This window comes from Neovison vison, chromosome 1, assembly GCF_020171115.1.
Source record: "Neovison vison isolate M4711 chromosome 1, ASM_NN_V1, whole genome shotgun sequence".
NCBI lineage: Eukaryota > Metazoa > Chordata > Mammalia > Carnivora > Mustelidae > Neogale > Neogale vison.
This window is the reverse complement of record NC_058091.1, coordinates 312,419,550-312,425,549: the sequence shown is the minus strand read 5'-3', so window position 1 is coordinate 312,425,549 and position 6,000 is coordinate 312,419,550.

The following is a 6,000-nucleotide window of genomic DNA, read 5'->3' as shown; positions in this document are numbered from 1 at the left end:
GCCATCGGCACCATCCCCTTCCTACCAATGCCTTCCATACGAGCATTCTAGCTCATTTTCTCTCACCTTCTGTTACAGGTTGCATTGTGCCCCCACCAGAAACTCAGACTGCCGCCCTTCCCCCTGGTACTTGTGAACGTGACCTTATTTGTGGCTAGGCTCTGTAGAGATGTGCTTGAGCTCCGGGAAGCCCTGGGTGGGTGAGTGCTAATCTGAAGAGTAGTTTCTCTAGAAGAAAAGGGAATGCCGTGGGAACACAGACACTGGCGAGGCCGCCGGGGGTGTGGGAGGAGCTCGGAGCAGAGCAGCTGCAAACCTAGCCATGCCTGTACTGCGGGGTACCCGCAGCCGGGGGAAGCAAGGAGCATGGAGCTTCGGAGCCCCGCCAACACCTCGGAGCGACAGGCCTGCCCCCCAGAACCAGGAGAGAACAGGCGCTGGTGCTTCCAGCCGCCCAGATCACAGCACTTGATTCCAGCAACGCCCGAGGCACGGCGCCCAAGCCGCCTCCTCAGCCAACCATCTTCCGAGCTGAGATTGGGCTGGGGTACGGCGGCGAGGCACAGCCCATTTACCTAAAACTCATCCCGGCAAAATTTTGCTGAATTCATTTTAGGCCGAAAAACAAAACAAACAAACAAAACTCCTCTGAAATGGATGAACTCCTCCGTGTTCCAGGCGGGACAGATGACACGCCTACCGCTGCTTGCCCGCGGGTCGGGACTTGGCCTGAGCAGCTGGAGTGCGAGGTGGAGGGGTCCCTGTGGGGGGCCAGACCATGGCGCAGGGTGGCAGCAAGCCCGTGACTCCTGGCTGGCTCTGGGACCAGTGAGGGGCGCCAGGCTGGCAGGTCCAGCCTGGGTGTTTGTCACCTCCGGCCGTCGGCCTCTCTGTCCTTCAGCAGCCCCTGCACTATGGCTGATCGGCCTGGCTCGACTTCTTCCATTACAAAAAGCCCTCACCGGGAAGAGGTTACCTGCATGGGCCGTGAGACAATTAAGCACTCAACACTTGGAAGGCCAAAGAGGGACTAAGGGAAGACCACAGAGGAAAGAGACAAACCCCTGACACACAGCCATCCACCACCCACTTAGGACCATACTGGATCCTCCTGGCAGCTAGAAAGGATGGATTTTACGAAGCAGGTGCGTCCCCATCAATCTGCGGTAATGGTGGCCATTAATGGCCCAGCCTCTCAATCTAGAGGATTGAGACAAAACAGAGGTGGAAGAAGTTGTGATTAGCTTTGCATCTAAGCAGGCTTCTCAAGGGTGACAGGGACCCACCCACACCATAGCCCCAGCTCTCAGTGGAGTTGCTGTCTGGAGTCTATGATCGCGACAGTGGTGGTCAGCTTGCTGCCTGTCCCAGCCAGGTGCATGGGTCCTGGAGAAGAGCCTCTGACACCCTCCAGGATAACTGTGACTGTGTTACCACCAAGCCGAGAGTCTGGTCCAGGAGTGACTCTCGCTGACTCCATCAGTACCCGCATTTCCCAGGATTATTCTGCCAAGTGACCCAGGTCAGCTCTCTCTCAGAACCTGCCTTGTGCCCAGCAAGGTACCCTTGGGGGTTCAAGAGCTGGCATATGGCCCTGGAGGAGAGCACTGTCCACACTGGGCCATGCTCTGCTACAACCACTCAGTCAGCCACATGGGCCACCCTGGGCACTGTCCACAGCACTACCGTGGATGGGCCACGGAACAGAAGGACAAGCAGGCATGCTGTGTGGAAAAGCTTCCCCTTCTTAGGAGGTTGATGAGTTCATGCTTGCTGCTGGGAAGAGTGGCTCTCTGAGCTCCCAGGCAGGGTCCAGGCCCCCTCGACGAGGCCAGCGTGCTCCACCTGGGCCAGGACACCCGGCACAGCGGTGGCTGTCTACCACCAGTCCGCTCAGGTCAGCAAGCCCAGCCTGGCTGCACAGTGACCTGCAGAGATTTACAACCACCCACGGCTGAGCGTTACCCAAGAGGTTCTGTTTAATTTTCCCTCGGGAAGTGGACATCCGATTTTCCCAAGACAGACTCCCACCCTCACCCAGATGAGTCTGTGTGTCGCCAGATTGAAAAGAGATAAATAAGAATATAAACCTCTGTCGTCCTAGTATTACATCTTATTCTTTTCTTTCTTTCAGTTACAGAGCCTAGCACAGTCTACCCTCTGAACAAATGTCCCATGAATGAATGAATGAGTGAATGGAGGAGGGAGGGAACGGAACCTTTCTGTGGCTTCCTCAGGTTGAGAGGAAGAGTTTTAAACCTGTCTGCTAATTCCAGGGATGTAAGGTGGTTACTTTCCGTTACATTTTCATTCACTGGAACTTGTCATTTGATAAGAAAGGGGAAACGCTGTATGAAAAGTGAACAAGGGGTTTTTCACACTTGCAAAACTGACAAACAGCAAACCTGTCTGACTCAAATAAACCGAGAGTAATCTGACTTCGGAATTAGATTACCCATGAGGGTGGCAGACACAAGCCATGGCTTGTGTGAATGGGAAGCAAGCAGAACCGGTGAGTGGAAGGGGGTCCAGCGAAACCGTCTGCCGGGGTAGCTGTGACACTGGGTGTATCTTTGTTAAGTAAAAACCCCAGCGTCTGATCAAGCTCAGCCCACTGGCCTTGAACCTTTACACAGTAGGGAAAACCCTTCAGACAAGTGGGAGGTTAAGAAATAGTTTTGAAAATGCGGAAGTCATGAAGGAAAGTAGGCACAAGTTATGTGAAACCGACCAGTGTAGGATTCTTCAAGGAACTGAATGTAGAGAAACCTCCAATCACAGAGATGAAAGCATTTCTAAGTGGGTAAACAGAACAGTGAAATCACTGACTGAAAGAACAGAAGGAAATAGGTTTTCATAAAGAACATACCAGCCTTTTTATTGTTAATCCATCGTTTTACTCCTCAAGAAAATATATTTAATAATGTTCTTACATTAGGCTTCTTTTTTTATTGAAAATGTGCTATGTTAATTCCTATGCTGTGCTCCAACGAATTAAAGTGTCCTTGAGAACAAGATGATGTGCTCCTTCCTCCTACCATGTACCAGTGCAATGCCTAACGCCATTCTACTGGGGAACATATGCCTAGAGCATCTTCATCTAATCATGTCACCTATGACAACATATGCATGTAGGTATATGATATATAAATAATATTGTATGATATGTATTATATACTGTATGTTATAACTGCACTAAATGTAATTATTGTATTTATTATAGAATATCATAACTTATTGTAATATTTCCTACAGTGTAATTATATTTATAATTACCTAAATATAAGGTAGTTAGAAGTATATCATATTGGAGACGCATAAGTCTCTCTGGACTTGATTAAGACACAATTTGTATAGTTGTGCCTAAAGATCTTTGGATGGACGGATGGATGGATGGACGGATATTGATAGGTAGACCTATATCTTGAATCAAATGACATTTTATTATAGAAGAACTATAAAAGAGTTAACACGCTTGATATAACGACAGTTCCTAAGATTCTCCCAACATTTCTCTGAAAAGACTTCTTTTAAGGCTTCTTTAAAGACTTAAAGAACAGCCTCGCATGTTCACAAGTAAATATATAGAATTCAATACCAAATTTATGCTCGAATGGTCAAAGGAATTAAGGATTTGGTAAATTCCCAGCACCAATTAGCTTCCTTTGGGATAGTCACAACCTCAAAAGCACGTGCTTTCACCTAAGTCTCTAAGAAAGTAGTTCTGGGCAGGGTCTCTCCTGTGCTAAGTGCCCATCCTTCTTAGGGCTGAGACAGGTGAGCACAGAGACAAGGTGGGGAGTTGCAGTCCTGGCGTCTGGAGAGTTCTCTGGACTCGCTACATGCTCGAAGGTCCCTAATTAGAAACTCAATCTTTTTAGGTTAAAACAGGAGTCCAAGCCAGAGTGATTTTGCCCCCAGGGAGCAACTGGCAACATCCAGAGACATCTGCAGTCCTCACAGCTGGGGCAAGGGCAGCTCCTGGCAGCTGGTGGGCGGAGACCAAGGATGTTCCTCCGAGTCCCAGAATGCACACGGCACCCCCACAGCAAAGAGGTATTTGGCCCAGAAAGTTAATAATATCAAAGTCAGAAAACCCTGGATTGAATTAATGAAGCTTTAGACGCCTGAAATGAAAATAGGGGTGAAGGCAAGTGCCATCCGTGTCTTTCAGGTCACTAAAGCACTGGCCACAAGTGTTGCCTGCACGCCCAATATGTGCCAGGAACTTGGGAGAATTTAGTAGGTCGAATGCTTGACGGAACCATTGGGAGGCAAGCTGTTACCTTGTTTTTATTAATAAGGGAAGTTAAGTTGCCAGAAGTTAAATAATGTGCCCCAAATTATGATGGTGTCCATAGAATCAACCCAATACATTACTCGCCAGAAGCCTCTACTTATCAAATCAAAAAGTCTTGCCAAAGCACGAAAGATGCTAGTTCAAGGCTAAGAAAAGTAGGGACTGCCTCACAGAATCATGAGCAGACATACAGAATTCAATACTCACAAAAGCTGGTCGAAACGAAGAATAAATATAGCTTCCCAAGTGCTATACGAATGTACTAATAATATTATTAATGGCATTTGTACGGGAAAGTAGACAGGTGGCTGCATGTTTCTGAAATCGACATTAGAAAGGACTCTCATATCTTTCTAGAAACTTCCTTAAGACTAGGCCAATTCTGGGTCTCTCACTCAACAGCCAATCGACACTTGTTTGTCAATTAATCTGAAATTCTTGGTGCTCTGGTCAAAGACAAAATTCAACAGAATGAGCCACGGAGATTTCTAGGCTTGATGATTTGTAAGTTAGATATTCTCGGGTTTTTTAAGAGAAAGGGAGAGATGAAGGAAGGTAGGAAGGAAGGAAGGAAAGAAGGAAGGGAAGAAGGAAGGAAGGGAGGGAGGGAGGGAGGAGGGGAGGAAGGAAAGAAGGAAGGAAGAAGCAAGGGAGGGATGGGGAGGGCAAGGAGAGACGAAACAGAGAGTGGATGAGGCCGGCTCAGGAAATGACAGGATTGGGGGTAGTGACATTAAGAATACATAAACACATTTCAACCACTAGTTCAGGGAAATCTCCTTGAAGACAGGGTAATATATTCAGGCATAGTTTCCAGATTTCTCCACTCATGTATTTCTATTTTAACACAATTTTCAAATCTGGATATATGAATACAAGTCCCAAATCTGAATATTTTTAAATTTTACTGTTGTATAAAACTCAGCAGTCTGCAACCTTTAAATAAGGAAATTCCACCTGTCCTCATGACCTCAGACCTGGTGACGTTCGCGTATTGACAGGAGGCAGCGCACAGTCTCTGCTCTGCACGCGGACTCCGTCTATGTCCCAGGCATGGCTTTCGTGTATTACTTTTAAAAATAGCCCACTTGGGTTCCGTGCCAGAGCTGGCTCCTCTGTGGCTTCTGCATTTGCTTGGAGAGGTTCCCAGGCTGGAGGGTCGGCGGAGATGTGTGGGGGAATGCAGGTCCTAGCCAAACCTGATGCAGCTCTAGGCTCAGGAACAGCTAACCAGAGGCCCACGGGATGGCTTTTGTTCCTGTCCCTGAAGCTTTCCAAGAGGCCCTGCCACTCGGGAGCCTGTCTCCGAAATCCAGGGTTGGACCAGATGTGCCTTCGGGGTTCATCCAGCTCGGGGCAGGGGGAGCAAAGAGCCCCACAGATGCCAGCCTCTCCCCCACCCAACAGGGGCTGAACTCAGCTAAGCTGGGCTACCTCCGGCCATGCTCCTCTGCCCCCTTCTTTCTCTTACAGAGCCCTGGGGGCCTAACTCTTCCACCCTTTAATAACAGGGTGAGGGGACAGGGAAGGAAAAAACCCTTTTTATCTCACTGGGTGCCTTGTCTATGTTGGGGAAGGGAAGGGAAGGAAAGGTAGGGAAGGGGAGGGGTGGAATGGGGTGGGAGATTCCCCTCTGCCCCTCACACCCTCCACTAAGGACACAGCCCCCATCAGCACAATCCCTGGGCCCTTGGTGAGCA